The sequence below is a fragment of the Mchenga conophoros genome, linkage group LG9 (genome assembly GCF_057382185.1).
Source record: "Mchenga conophoros isolate Kocher_MC1m ecotype Shallow Benthic linkage group LG9, M_conophoros_male_GT1.1, whole genome shotgun sequence".
Classification (NCBI taxonomy): domain Eukaryota; kingdom Metazoa; phylum Chordata; class Actinopteri; order Cichliformes; family Cichlidae; genus Mchenga; species Mchenga conophoros.
In genome coordinates, this window is record NC_140534.1 from 503,962 (window position 1) to 520,589 (window position 16,628).

The 16,628-nt window shown below is 40.2% G+C and overlaps 1 pseudogene; it reads left to right on the top strand.

Moving 5' to 3' along the window:
- Positions 1 to 2,558, top strand: part of LOC146566514 (DIS3-like exonuclease 1) — a 38,482-nt pseudogene extending 35,924 nt beyond the window's left edge.
- Positions 2,559 to 16,628: the final 14,070 nt, after the last annotated feature.

Genomic DNA, 16,628 nt, shown 5'->3' on the forward strand with positions numbered 1-16,628 from the left:
ACAAGAAATGTAATGCTTCCAGTTTGTGGCGTTTCTACACAAACCTTTTTGTAAAGGGAGATAAAAAATGACAGTGGGCGGTAATTGTTTTCACATAAACGCCTTTAAACGCTGCACGGTCGCACTCTCTCTCTCGCACTCGATAAATGATCCATTGTTGCTCTGCACACGTTTGTTACCACAAACGTCGCATGCACTTATGTCATTGTCATGAGACACTCTTGCAAACAAACTCACGGTTTAGTAACACAGTAGAGCAGCGTGTTTACGGGACAGTAACAGTAATCTAATTACCTTTTTTGCAACAGTAATCCCTTACTTTACTCGTTACTTGAAAAAAGTAATCTAATTATGCGTTGCTGCCCATCACTGGCGTCAAGTTATATTAAGTTCAGGCATGTTACACACGATGATTGTGAGGAATAAGTGCATGTGATTTAAGCAAAAAGAGCAGGAAACATTACCCTAAGGTTAGCTAACAAAAAGAAACTGAAGTAACGGTGTGTTATTCTCACATCTTTGGCTTTAAGACATGAAAAAGTGACAGAGTACTGCTGCTTCCACTGTTATCAACATCTTTTCTTTCTTTCATGGACTTATCCTGGGGTCATAAATGTCAAAGGGCAAAGGCAATGCTAACAACATAGCTTACTGATGGATGATGATGGATGACACATGTGGCCAAAACAAGATAGAAAGAAACATTAGCCCAAACACAAGTTGTCCACCACAGCATTGACTGCTGTCAAGCTATGATCATATCAAACAAAGAGATGATGATGATATTCAACAAACAAATCAACAAAACAACAACCTCACTGTGACACTTGACCGAGGTCACAGTGTTAATGAATGTTTTTCTCCCCCTCTGCTCCAGTCTCCACGTCGTGTGAATGTTAGAAAGCACAGTAAAGAAAGTTCGTGTACGGATGGATGAACGTTTGTTACATTGGATACGTGTGTGTAACATACGTATCCAATTTATCCTATTTATGAACAAAATTGTGGCACAGTCGGAAACTTCTCCACTCTACACCACTGTCTACTTAGCTGTGACGCTGCGCACAGTGCTGAGAGGACTGCTGTTATATATTACGTCACAAACCTTAAGTGGGCCTGTCTTTGCATAGCATTCCATTAGACTATTTTCAGTAGGTGCCATTACTGTGTAGTGATCGAACTGAGGAATACTGTGACTTACGTTCTCTGCTCTCTTCAGGTTCGTATTTCTGTCCACTCTTCAACTTGCCACGCTGACCGTCTAAACCTCGAGGTCATCAGCAACAAGCCTCACCACAGTGCCAAGTCCCAGCAGCCCAGCCCTCAGGGCCGCAGTCAGCTGGTCAAAGAGGTGGTGCGTCAGAATGAAGAGGCGCTGGCTCAGGAGAAGACAGCCCGGCGCCCCAAACTCTCCAAAGAGGAAAGAGAGTTTCGTCAGAGCAAAACTCCCAGTCTGTACTCTATTCTGGAAGAAATCAGAGAGTTGGCTCTGATGGATCTGGAAAGGGCTTCACGCCTCCCGGCAACAACAGCATAGAAACGCTGTAGCCCAGCTTTACCTCCAAGCAGACACTTGTGAGAACTGCACGCTGTGCGCTAACAGAACGGTGATCATTGAAGATCACTCGTGCTGAGTCATCCAGGTCATTCTTGTAGCTCCAGATTGTGTGTGGACAAACCACACGAGTGTGTGAAGTCACAGGAAAGCAAACACAATATTAAGTAAAAACATGTCCCGCCATCTTTTTAGAAACCAGAGTCAAACCGAATCAGTGGATACGTTTTGTAAAAGTTAGTTTTTAAAATCACATCAAGTTAAACTTAGTTGTAAGGAGGATAGGGAACGTGTTAATGCCAGTGAAGTGTCAGCAGTTACTTTGACAAGACCTAGTACTCACTGCAAATGTGGTTCAATCCTGCAGGAAACTAGTCAACTGCAGCAGGTTAAAGAAGTCTGGTAACAAAAGGCTTTTCTCTCAGCACCAGTGATCTCAATATCTCACTGGTGGGATCAATGTCTTGTGTAAATTAAATGTCTTGTGTTATAGAACCATTTTTGGTGAGTTCACACATATTGTACTACCTGTGACCACTTCATACAAAACCCAGCACGAGTATTGTTCTGGAGATGATAAAACGTCCACTCGTCCATTTTCTTCTGCACGTCCTGGAATCTGTCCCAGCTGTCATAGGGTGAGAGGCAGGATACGCCCTGGACAGGTCACCGGACTGATAAAACTTCATGTCACTCATTAGCAGACTTTAAAATAAACCCGTAGAGTAATGAACACACCTGAGGTTGGTTGTGTTGGAAGTGATGTATAAAACTAGGATGTATTTATCTTATAGTTTGTATATCAAGAGCCTGTATAGAAGACACCAACACCAAGGACATTTTTATTGTTTGAACTGGTAAATAATCAGAAGCGTTTTTTGGTTTGTGGATTTTAAGATTGTTTTCTAGAACTACCAACAGAAATATGAACTGTACATAACTATTTCAATATGTGTGCAGTGGCCTGTAATTAAAAATGGTGTTTTCATTAGCGCAGATGGAGCCACTTCATCGTGTTGCGTTTCATGTCCCTGCAGTAGCTTAAGAAAAAGAACTGTTCATAATTGAACGAGCACTTAATGCTTGGAAGAGGGTGATGGTCAGTTGACAGCTCACATACTACACACACACAGAGGCCTTTTATAGAAACATGTTTGCAACCAAAATTCTGCCAATAGTGAAACTGGAGAAAGAAGATGCATCAGAGCAGGAACTGTGGATCAGTTCAAATATTTTTCTGTAACAGATACCAACACATGGTAAATACGTTTAGGATTTGGACTTTTAAAAATAAGAAAAACATTTATTTCCATTGATTATAAATGTCTTTGCTAACCCAAAGCTGACGTCACAGTAGGAACATGTGCTCAAGATATAAACCACCAGAAATGCACAACATTACTCGAATGAGCAGGCACGAACATTGGGAAACCTTTAAATCTGCTCACTGCCAAAGCTTTTCAGCAGAAACTGCTGCACGTGAACTTTAATCCCCCTCTACACAGTCGTTGCTGAGCTGTTGCTCAGGGCTGAGGCCGGTCTCAGCCTCAGCGGGCTCAGAGTCTTTGGGGGGAAGCGGGCTGGTTTGTTGCGTGGAGGTGTTGTTGGAAGGCTCGAGGTCAGGATCTTCTACAGTTTCATCTCCATCAGTAGAACCTTTGATGACATTTGGTGAGGATGCAGCTGGAGGTTTGTCTCCTAACATGTCAGCAGTCTGAGAGGCTGAAGGGCCTGAAAGGGTTGAGAATTAGAAACAGTGATGGTTTCAGTCAACACAGACACACTCAGTCTACTACGATTTATAAAAGACAGGCAAAGCTGAGATAATGAAAAATGAAACTGTAAACTGCAGGGTTCAAACTCATTGTTCAGGGTCAAATTTAAGCACTTTAAGCACTTTCAAGGTCCATTATCAAGCTTTTCCAGCACATTACCAAAAAAACAGTTTGCATGTTCCACTTTGCATCACCTCAGTAAGACCATGTAAAAATTAAAACAAATCGTCTTAGGTTGACTTAAATGTTCTTTGTTCCTCTTTTGTTAAAACAGAGAAAAATGCACCACACAAAAATACTGAAAAAGGAAATGGTTGTCTTATATGCATATAGTGCACAAACTCAAAAAACTCATTTCTCTCAAAAATGCAGATGTGCAAATGTGAACAAATCAACTTGTTAGAGATGCTCATCTCCACTTGGAAAAAACAACCACACAAAAGAAGAAATCTGCACAAATGAACAAGTCTGCTCATCAGATATTGATGCTTCTTTCCTACGTGACACAACAACAGGAGACAGATGTTTGGTACTTTAACTAGTTAAGCACCCACACCACCAAAAATGGGGGAAAAGAGAGGAGATCACATTTAATCGGTTATAACACGAGGTCAGAAATATAAGTGCAGACATGAGTGTCCACAGAAGCCTCTGAATCTCAGCTGTAAACCATTTCTACAAACACCAAACAGTTAAAAGAGCAGTTACATCACCATGAATCTGTGGACAGGTAACATCCATATTTTGATTTATGATTTTCTGGAGTTAAATGTGACCCAAAGTATATTTTATAGCATATAAGCTATAAAATACTTTTAAAAATTAGGTGAGGGAAATAATCATTTTTTTCTATGTTTGAGTCCCAGTAACTTTGACATAGTAACATCTGCAGTAATATTTACCCCTCTGATGACAGCTCACAAGCGTTAGCTTTATTTTGATACCAAGACTGTTTACACAGAGTTTGTAATTGCAGAGAAATACTCCATTTATTTTGGCCTCTTCATTTTCGAGCAGGAAGCTCAGAAAAGCCCTGGGGGCCTAACAGGTCAAAGTTCATTCCCAATAAAACTAACTGTGAGATGTTTGACTACATTGCTCTCTGGATTATTGTTACAGTCCTAAATGATCAGCTTTAAAGTGTTTGTGCTAATAACACCATGTACAGTAAGTTATAAACTGTAAACACATTTTTATGGGTGAAGGCTCATAATAGAGACCGATCAACAGGTCATTTTCTTTTCTATGGGTCTCATTTAAATCACATTACATCATTTCTGCGGTAAATGAGGACCCTGAAGAACGATTTAATGTCACTGTTAAAGATTTGTAGACAATAGATCGCAGACAGCTGGCTCCGCTTTAACTAAAGAGGAAGTAAAAACAGTTTGGATCACAAGTGTAAGGCAAAAACAAAAATACTACGCCTAATTGAAGCTGACATCAGACAGGCAGTAAAGAAATCAATGTTTTCTACATGCTTTGCCTCTTATTACCAAACTCCACACTAATGTGAGGAATCTCTGGTGGTTTGGACGAACTGTGCAATACGGGAACTCGTCACTCGACCTTCAGGGTTTCTGGTGGATATATACACTAGATCCACTTCACTATATTGTAAGGAGTATTCACTCACCACCCATCATCCAAATCATTGAATTCAGGTGATCCAGTAACTTCCACAGCTGTATAGAATCAAGCACCTAGGCATGCAGACTGCTGCTACTAAGTGGAAGTGTTTGGGAACGACAGCAACTCAGCCATCAAGTGGTGGATCACGTAAAATCCCAGAGTGGGGGTCAGTGGATACTGAGGCGCACAGAGGTTGCTAATTTTCTGTGGAGTCCATCGCTCCAAACTTCACGTGGTCTCCAGATTAGCTAAAGAACAGTGCACAGAGAGCTTCGTGGAATCCATTTCCATGGCCGAGCAGCTGTAGTCCAAGCCTTACATCACAGAGTGCAACGCAAAGCAATGGGACACAGCGGTGTAAAGCACGCCGCCACTGGACTCTAGAACAGGAGAGATGCAGTCTATGGAGCGACGGATCACAGTTCTCAATCTGGAAAGCCGATAGACAAGTCAACTTAGCAGTTGCCAGGACAACAGAGCTCCAGGTTTGGTGGCAGGGGGATTTCGGTGCGGGGTTGTTTTTCAGAAGTTGGGCTCAGTCTCTTCGTTCCAGTGAAAGGAACTCTTAATGCTTCAGCATGCAAAGACATTTTGGCTCCCGACTTTAAGGGAACAGTTTGGGGATGGCTTCTTCCTGTTCCAGCATGACTGGGCACCAGTGCACAAAGCAAGGTCCACAAAGACATGAACTCTGGCATGGGAGTCCTGACCAGAACACCACTGGGATGAATGAGAGCAGAGATTTGGAGCCAGGCCTTCAACATCAGTGTCTGACCTTACAAATGGTCATAAACTCCCATAAACACTCCCAGAAGAGTTGAAGCTGATATAGCTGCACAGGCGGACGTCGTGAATGGGATGTCACTCGAGTTCATATGAGTGTGGGGGCAGATGAGCAAACACTTTTGGCAATATACTGTACATTCAATGTTTTGCTTTTTGTATTTTCATATAAAGTTAATACACCAATGAAGCTAGATGATCCTTATGAACCTTCGCTGGATGTTTTGTAGCAGAATCATTAATTATTTCTGTTATATTGTGTCCCAGCTGTATGATACATTTTTGCCATTCTTACCAATTTGCTGCTGGCGTGCGCGCCTCTTTTCCAGGGCCCGCTGTCTGTTCAGCTCAATACGTTTCTGCTGCTCTTCGGTCAGAGAGGGAGTAGGTGGGGGAGCGAGGGCTTCGGCAATCTGCCCTTGGGGAGCATTAATAAAACTCTCTCTGCTGAACAGATCAGGATCCCCAAATGTTTCCAGTTCACGTTGTACCTCTTCGTCACCAGCACCTGAACACAATTTCAAGCAGTGCTGATAATTAAGTCCTGTGGAATATGGCAAGTATTTCCTATGTGCACCTGCAGGTGTGAATCCACCGTAGGGCTGTTCGATACAACGATATATACAAAAACGTCTATTTCATTTTACGCTATCGTTTGTTTCGTGGTGTCGCAAAATAAACTGTTTACGGCAATATTTCTTCATGGTTCTGATGTCACTGTAGTAAAGTTCTCTCTTTCTCTTATATATAACCACACTACGGACGGACAAGCGCCTGTTTTTATGCGTTGTCGTTAGCAACAACGACGGTAAAACCATCGCGTGTCCGCTTGTTTATGTTCCACTGAAGCCCATCCCAGCAGCCAGGTCGCCAGCCTGTCACAGGGCCAACACAGACAGACCCTCTGAATGGAAATGTCAGTGCCTTCAGATGTACCATGTTCAGAAGGCAGTAGCTTGTTGGGGGGGGGGGTAGGGTGTTTGGTTTTCAGGGTGCCCACAACCTTTCTTTTCCTACCTGTTTGTACATAAGGCAGTATAATGAGAAATAGTCAAATTTCTCCATCTAAAAATAAAAAATAAAAAATTGCTATATATATATATATATTTATAGCAAAGTTGCAATTAATTTGAATATTTTATCAAATGAAAATCTATGTTTTTCTTTAATACAGCTTGCAAGTTTTATCCTAAGTATAATCGACGTTCTTACTTAAAAGCTTATTTAACATCCTTTGATTTAGTATAACTTAGTTCTGTCCAGGAACATTGTGAACAGAACAGTAACAGAGGAGTGCCACTGGAACACCCACTGGGAGACTACTGGGAACGAGCCTGACTTATGGTTGGCAATACTAACCAGGTTCACACTATAGGTGTACAGAGACTGGAAACATCTTTCTCACACACATCCAGGGATGTCTCCAACGCTCTGACAATTTTCAGTCTGGGAATTTTGCCCATCCAAATGATGAAAACAACAATGGTATTAGAGTCTTTCTTCTTTAAATGACTGGCAGAGTGAAGCTGCACCATCATCACACAGATGCAGTCATTTGTACCCGCCGCTAAAGCGTAAGAAGACGCTGCAGTACTCTGCGAAACGACAGGTGTCGCCACTCAGATAATATCACATCACTTTTTTTGTGCAAAGTTCTTTCCACAAACTTACGTTTTCAAACATTTGCAACAACTCTGTGTGTCAGTGTGTCTCTGAGCCTCTGTGCACGATTATTAGTGAAACGGTGATAAAAACCAGTGCAGTCACAGACTCGTGTTCAACCTGGCTGCAACACTGACAGTCTGCACACGTCAATCAATGATTTTGGCCTCCTTGTGTCCCAGCTCACACAAGATGACATCAAATTCCTATTTAAATGCGCATTTTAATGCATTTCAACCCTCTGTCGTGATATAAATGTCTTTGCTACCTGTGGGAGTCCAGCTTGGGTTGGGGTCTCTTCACGCCTCTCCTTTTAGCAGTAGGGACATCAGCCAGCTGTGATACCTCACCTTCATCTCCTGCATTGAAAACACATGACAACAGGATGTGTTTCTAACTCATTCTGTTGGCAGCGTGGCAAACTTCAAGCTTATCTTTAAATCCAGACAAATTATAGACTGGAGGTTACAGAAGAAATGTGCTGGTTTGAACAGTATCTGATAGGTTTCATTTGCTCACGCAAACAAAAACATGTGTGTTGTTATTGTTAGAAACATCCAGTCTCAGAGAGATGCTGAAAAACCAGTTCATGCATTTGTTAATTCTAGGCTGAACTAACAAATTCATTATTATCAAGCTGTTCCAAAAAGCTTTGTGGAAGGACTATGAGAGGTTGTATTTCTCCCACATTAGCCTTTTTTCCTGAATCTTATTTTTCTATGATTCTTCATTAAACCATGAATTTAAAATACAAAGTTCTGAATCATCACATCTTAAAGACCTCATAGTAATCCTGTAAGAGCACAGCAGCATCTACCATCTGCAAAAGGGTCTCCTTCCTCCTGGCCTCCCCGGCCTGGGGAGTGTGGTGGTGGGAGTGGGGGGAAAGCTTCATCCTCTATGCCGTCATAGTCAGGAATGTCCTGCGGGCTATTTTCCTGTGGGTCAACCATGGTGAGTCGGTCCTGGAGACAAAGTAAAAGACGTGTGAGCCCCAGTCGTCAACAGCATCAGCATTAAGTTACATGAATTTAACTGCAAGTTGAAAAAATGACATTTATTTCTGTAAGAGTAATTCTTTACTGTGTTACAACATCAACATGAAAACCTAAAAAAAACTGGCATTTACTTTTTTCTTTTTTTACATCAACAGGAGGAGCTGTACAGACACTCATCCCACCTGGAATTATACCCCAAATTCAGAAATGTACTATTATGATACATTAATGGTCCATTATGTTTGTTTCACAGTTATATACATAATACAATTTATAGATTTGTATATATTTACATTCTATCAGGGATGAACTGGTTGTGAACCTTTGGGCTGATAATGACATTTAAAAGTTACAATTTGGATGAATTATTACTGCGATACTTCTTTTGGACTCTGTAGTACCACAGAAATATCATTAAAGTAACAGGTTTGTTTTAAAGTCTTTCAGCTGTTCCGTAAGCATCATCGTCATCATCATTTATATAGCACTTTAAAAACACACCTGGCAGACCGAAGTGCTGCACAATACAAATGTAGTAATAAAATAGCAAAAAACAAACATAGCAATAAAGTAAACTCTTGAGCCAAAATGATGTGACACAACTAGGGCTGCCACAAACGATTATTTTGATAGTCGACTAGTCACCGATTATTTATGCGATTAGTCGACTAATCAGATCATCATCCACTGGACATAAAACTACAGCTTATTGCACCATGCAGCATATGCTCTTATATAACTATCATTAGCTTATAGCTTTAAGCTTTTAAGGTGCTAACTAAAAATAAAGACAAGATGATAGTTTATTCAATTTTAATGAAATTTGCAGATTGTTTCGGTGAAGTTTAATAAACTCCTTGCTATCTAAAATATAACAGGACAACGGAGTATATTCTCCAGCATCTCACACTTCTGATAATCAGCTGTCTGCTTGACGTTTATTCAGCTGTGTAAAAACTATAACTTTAATCTCAGACAAACCGATTTACTCAGGAACAAATAAAATACTAAAAAAAAAAAGCCAAACAACAACATTTTTAATTTATCTAAGTGACTCATATATTTAACCTGAGTAGCGAAAGACGGCGGTGGGTTTGAAAACAATTTGCCTGGAGTCCGGTGTTCTCACCGTGCTAGTGACCTAGCCCCCGGCTAGCTATCGAGCTAGTGGGTAACAGACGACTCTGAAAACGTCGGAGCGCTTTTGAAAATATGTGGTGTCCTGATAAACTGAGCCGATATTTGAGGTTTACACAGCTACATTCTCGGCTGAAAATATGTTAAACGTTTATTTTGTGACCCAGAAAGAATAATAAGAGTAATATTAAAACTAACTAGCTGCCGCCATTGTTGGAAACTGAGCTGGGCCGCGCTATGAATTCTGGGACACAGCTGCTTCTTCTTCTTCTTCTTCTTCTTCTTCTTCTTCTTCGGGGTTTAACGGCAGCTGGCATCCTTGTACATGCAGTGCTGCCATCTTCTGTTTCAGTCCGTTATTACACTCTTAAATCCTGCTACTTATTCCTGCGTCTTTTGGGATCTTACAAAGCTTCAAACGACGCGTCGACTATTAAATCAGTCGTCGACGATTTTGATAGTCGACGTAATCGTGACTAGTCGACAAATCGTGGCAGCCCTAGACACAACACAGACACAAAAGGAAATCTTCTACATTGTTTTGCTGTTCACACAAGTTCTAATGCTACCCTTTGTTTCTGGAAGGAGACGATTTTCTGTCCAGTATTAAAGTTCAAAGAACAGGGTATCCGTCTCCAGTGGGCTGCTAAACAAGTTTACCAGAAAAATCAGACCCACGGTCATGTTGTGTCACTTTGAGTGATTAGTCAGCAGCAATAACAGGGAATGACAAACTGACAGACTTTGGATATAAAACAAACAATTTAAACATTTAGAAGTTAAACATCTTCTCGGATTCCTTTTGCTGCACATGTCTATGTATGTATTTGCTGTACAGTGTCATTTGTTTGGAACATTAATCTTGATGTATACATAAACATTTGATTTAAAAAACGTGTTTAAAAATGAACACTGACACAATTAAACACAACACTGGTGCACGGTGACTGCAAACAGAAGCAGCTGCTTGTATCCTCCTGTGCATGGATCCGTGCTCTCTGTTTATTAATAAAAGCCAAACTTCATTAATGGTAAGTGACAGAGATCTGATGAGTTCTTGCTGGTTTGTATCCACAGGAGGATACAAGTAAAATCCTCTGCAGGTTAGTGCAGGATAAGCAGGCAAGTTTACTGTAATGTGATGGATTTAAGTAAAGAACAGTGTGTGACTGGTGCACAGTGACTGTGGTGCTCATGTCAGAGTTAGATTACATCAAGTGTAGCAGAGATTAACTTAAACTTAAGCTCATGATGCTGACATTCATTCACTGAGCTCCACCCACATACCAACAGTTTAGTGTATAATATAAAGACAGTGTACTGTCAGTGTAGAGAAAGGAAATCAGCCAGGACAACTCATGAAACATCTGCAGACATCTGGATGAATTCACAGAGAGCAGCAGGTCAGCTGATCACAGCCTGTACATTAAAAAAAATCTACTGGAGCTCTCAATAGAAATGATTGTGAGCTGTGACCCTTTTCCCCACACTGAGCCACTACAGCTGATGTTAGGGTTGAATCCTGCTGAATCCCACTTTAACATCTTCCTGCTCATTTTGATGTTTAGAGGCAACGTCACCGTCTAAGATGTAGGCATTGTATACATTGTATACATTATTTCTACATTACATTAATATTGCACAAGGTTCACTTAGTTTAGCATAAAATATACATACTGTATCAGTACTTCAGCTTTTAATGGAGTATTTCTTAACACTAGTATCTGTCACCTTCTGTGTTGAGCTCATTGTTTTCTCTGCAGTGGCTGAGCTGAGTCCAAGTAGCTGAAATTTCCTCTGCTGCTCCGTCAGACTCTTCTCCTCCTCCTGATCAGCTGGGACACAAAACAGAACTTTGTTAAGCTCCACACTGCACTGAAGAGTCAAAGTGTCTTATATGTTCATCTGAGAACACACAGAACACATTTTAGCTTCCTTGGGTGGACAACTTGTTTGAAACAAACACAAAAGGTTTGAGCACCGATACCAAATTCAGCAGTATGGCACACCAGTACCAGGAGAGCAATTCCTCTTTAAAATATGCCCTGGCCAAGAAAAAACCCGACAATATACGTGTGCCGTGAGAAATGATAGATAGATAGATAGATAGATAGATAGATAGATAGATAGATAGATAGATAGATAGATAGATAGATAGATAGATAAAATTTATTTCAAACATGCAAATATAATTGAAATAACAACAGAAAAAAATAAAAATAACAAAACTTAAAAATCATCAAGTTTTCATGTAAATATCTATGTCTACAGAATGTGTGTGCTCGAAAAGGAGTAGGATGAAGTTTTCTTGTTCCTACCCCCTTATTTCAAATTTCATTGCTTACAAATCCATATCCAGGATTCAACATTATTTGATCATATATTTAACTATGTACAAGTCTAACACATTGAACATACACAAATAAAACCATTTTCAGCACGTAAACCAGAACAACTAATCACTCTGTTTATAACAGCCGCTTAATCTCTGAGTTTATTTTCTATCTATGTGACAAAAACCTTAATGAAGACTTAAGGTTGGGTTACTCAGGCCTTGATTTATAAAAAATGAGGACACAATGAGACAACTCAGTCACTGAGAGGAAGATTTCCTATATTCATGCAATTTATTATTTTTTGAACAATCCTGTGAATTTTTGTATTGATGTACTTGTCTTGATTTCATCTGTATATCCGAGTGGGTGTAGAAATCTGAGCCATCATCTGAGTAAGCCTCATCACAACTTTGCGCTGATAAAGGCAGCTGTGTTTTAGCCTGGAACACATTTATTTTTACATTTCTCATAAATGTATTTCATTATAGCACTTTTACCGCCAACATGTTGGGTCTTTTGGAGCCGGAAGTGACCTTATATGGAAGAAGGGTGGCGCTAGCTAGCTTAGTTAGCAAGCTGCATTCATAAGCTGTGCAGGTGCCACAGAGATGCTAAGTAGCCTTAATAACAGGCTAATAAAACAACACAAACTCTGATTACAATGAGCTCATTTAAAAGCTTTCTTCTAATAAATTCTTTTCTTCTCTGTGTTTCACAACCTTTTGCTGATATCTTTCTGTGAATTAGTTTAAAGCAGCTTGAGTCAATTTAGTCAGATTTTTTTTTCCAACTTGTTCACAAAAACTTGAGAAGAGACACCGAGGAGAGCAACAGAAAGCCTCATTCAGGAGCTAAACTCAAGATTAACTAGACTCGGATTAATATTAGCTCGATACTTACCTTTAAGTGTTAAATCAGTCTTGACAATAATCGGAGAGAAAAACGCCATAAAGCGGGAACTCGGCTTCTTCTTCTTCTGCTCTTGTATTTTTTGGCGGTTAAAGCTTTAAGGCGCATTACCGCCACCTGCTGGACTGGACTTTTCATGTCCCAAACATCATCGATTGGGCACAAATTTGTTGGAGTTTCTGTTAATAAAAAAGATGGAATTCAAGGATCTTGTTATTTGGTTTGTTCGTTTTCACCATTTACTCTACAATTTTCTGCCAGTGTATAGCAAACCCCACAGCTCAAATCAATGAAGAATTTAGTATTTTTAACATATTGCTTAAACTGGAACCAGCAGCTATATAGGCCTAATTTTTAATCCAAACATGTGATAGAGGTTTACCACCAGGAGAAGCAGACTGTAAATAAAAGACTGTGCTACTGAAAACTGTTAGTCTGACTTTGGATTGTAAATATGTTTCCTTTTGTCACTTCTGTATTTGTATATGGCTCAAACTATTTGTTATGAAAGCAAAACAAACAAACTGATGTTGTCTCATCAGATCCAGTTGTGACATTAGCTATAGTTTCCGCGGAGGGTACTTGGTTCTGTATGACAGCACAGCTTTTAGGTTGAATTCAAGCGCTTGAGTACAGCCTGATAATTAGAGGCCTGCAAACTGTTTGCTGATGAACTTTGGAAGTAAAAGTACAGACAGCTATAGAAGACACAGGACACGAGATGGGTTCATTATTTCTTTTGAGTTCCATGTAACAATCCGTAACTCTGTAATTAATGAATGTGCCATTTAATCTTGGCTGCAGCCAAGATTAAATGGCACATTCATTAAATGGCTAAAATGGGTTGGCTGCCGTTCAGCATTTAGTACAAGTCAGCTTTTGATCAGAAAGTTTTCTGGTTTGATCCCTGGCTGCTCCAGTCTGCAGGCGAAATATCCTTGGACAAGATTGTAATCCCAAGCTGCTTTCTGATGCATCCATTGGAGTGTGAATGCTTTATAGAGTTTGTGAAACAGTTGTACGTGTGGTCAGATTGTTTTGTATTTGTGTGTGGATTGAAGCACATGTCTGAGAGCACATCAATCACGGCACATATTTTTTAAAATCTTAGTTTAAATAAAGTTTTTGATTATTTATTATAAAAAAGAGATGATATATATATAATGCAGTGGGCACTCCACCAGCTAACATGTCAGTTAATTTGACACATTGATTTATTTATCATTTCTTTTTCTCTCTCAGCTTTTCAGCTCCATATTTTTGCCATTTCTTCCACACTCAACTCTGTTCTACAAGGTGAGCCCACAGTTAATGTAGGAGAGGGCAGGTGGCATTAAGAGGTTTGATTGGGCAATCTAGGGCCCAGTTAGTTCTTCCTTTTGGTGAAAGCTGGGCTCTTCAGTTCAGCATGGCACAGCTCCAAAGATTCTGCAACATCAAACCCTCTGTCTGCTAATGTTACATCACCTGGGCTGAGGCAGTCCAGGTAATTTCAACACTTTCTTGAAATTAGTTAATTCAGATATAAACAGAGTGACAGTTTACAGATTCAAACATGTCTCAGAGAAAACAGAAAAAAACAGTAAAGCCCAACTCTCCTCTTTGTGATCAGGAAGACAAAATTCAACTTCCTGATCAAGTAGACAAATCATTCAACCAGCTTCTAGAAAAGGAAGATATTCAAAAGTTGAAAGAAATGGAACTCCTAGACAGGGAAGAAACTTTGAGCTCCAAGCAAAGCTTGATAAAGCACTAGAAAAACTAGTGCTGAAGGACAAAAAGAATCAGGAGCTGCAAGTAAAGCTTGATGAAAGACCGCACACAAATGAAGAGTTTCTTCAAGAAAAAAGGCTACAGGAGATAAAACAGAAGGAAATGGATTTCAAGCTCCAGGACCTGGAGAAACACAACAAAGGCTTGCAAATCAAGCTTAATGAAGCTCTGCAAAAAAATTAAAGAACTCCTCCAAGAAAAATAACAACAGGACATGAAGCAGTGCAAACTCCAAGGCATGGAGGAAAAATACAAAGCGCTTCAGGTAAAGCTTGATAAAACACTGAACAAAAATAAAGAGTTGCTTCAAGAACAAAAGCAACAAGAAATTAAACAGAAACAAACGGACTGCAAGCTTGAAGACGTGCAGGAAAAATACACAGCGCTGAAAATGAAACTTGATAAAGCACTGCAAAGAAATAAAGATTTCCTTCAAGAGAAAGAACAGCAAGACATGAAACAGAAACATCTGGATTGCAAACTTCAGAACATCGAGAAACACAACGAAGGCTCGCAAGTAATGCTTGATGAAGCTCTGCAAAAGAATAAAGAAATCCTTGAAGAGAAAGAAAAACTGGACCAGAGAGACACGCAGTGCCAACTCCAAGGTGTGCAGGAACAATACGGAGCGCTGCAGGTAAAGCTTGATGAAACACTGCACAAATATCAAGAGCTGCTTCAAGACCAAGAACAACAGGAAATAAAGCAGAAAGAAGACAAAGAAATTCTCCAGGACTTTGAGAGGAAAAACCAAAACCTGCAAGAACTTTATAACAAACTGAACTACAAAACAACTGAACTGGAAGAGGAAAAGGAAAAACTGCAAAACCAATGCTCAGAGATGCAGAGTAAGCTCAATGACATGCTGAGAAAAAACACAGAAGTCGAGGAACTTTCAGACAACGTGAAGTGCAAAAACACTGAGATGCAGGTGCTAAAGCAACAACTAGAGAAAACAAACGAAGACCTGCAGTGTTCACTTCAAGAAATCGAGAGCAGAAGTCAGCAGTTGGAAGACACGCACAACAAATTACAACAGAGTTATACAGAGCTGCACGAGGCAAAGCTAATGCAGGAGGCAACATCTAAAGAAATGAAAGAAAGGCTCGAAGACAAACAAGCCAAATTAGAAGAAGTGGAGAAAACATGCAAGAGACTTGAGCAGGAGAATGCAGAAACAATCGATCAGTTGAGAACCCTCATCCTAGAGAAAAAAGTGCTCGTGGAAAAGCTCATGGAAAAGAAGAAAAAACGCTTCTGCTTCTTCTGGAGGAGGGACACTCCTGCTTTTTCTACTTTTTCTACTTTTTCTACTGCTAATGTCACCTCGTCTGTTCCATCTTAATTTTCACCTCTCCTCTCTCTTTCTCTCCCTTTCTCTCCTGACACCTCTCCCTCCCCTGTCTCCCTTTAACTCCTATCACCTGTCCCATCTCCTCCCCCTCCCCCCCCCTCTCTCTTTTCACCCTCACCCCCCAACCAGTCCCGACAGTTGACTGCCCCCTCTAGAGCCTGGTTCTGTCATAGGTTTCTTCCTTTAAAGGGAGTTTTTCCTATCCACTGTCGCACCTAGTGCTTGCTCAGAGGGGATTGTTGGGGTTTTCTCTCCTCTATCTCTTTCCTCCTTTCTATCCCTTTCCTTTACCTTCTTCTTTAAAACCCCTCCCCCCTTTCTATTTCCTCAATAATTTAATAATAAACACAATTGGCAAAATTTTAAAAAGTCAGATCAATGTCTTCATTCAAGAATGAATTGTCTTTGTCACGGGGTCATGTGTATTTTGTGTTTTCCTCGGGCTGGTGATCCTTGCAGTTGTTGAGCCCAAGAGTCCAGATTTTTAGTGTTTTAATCACATTTAGTGTTACATTTTAGATCACAACAAAAGGATATCCACAATTTAGGATTCAGGCATTTGTCTTTTTCAATATCATAATCATTCTATGATTGAGTCGGTTACAGAAGCAGCAGTTAGCAGCAATAACTTCAATTCATCAACATTTGCAAGCATTTCTTTATACACAGCATTTCTGTCAGGTTGAGGTCTGGACTTCCATGCAGTAGATTTGC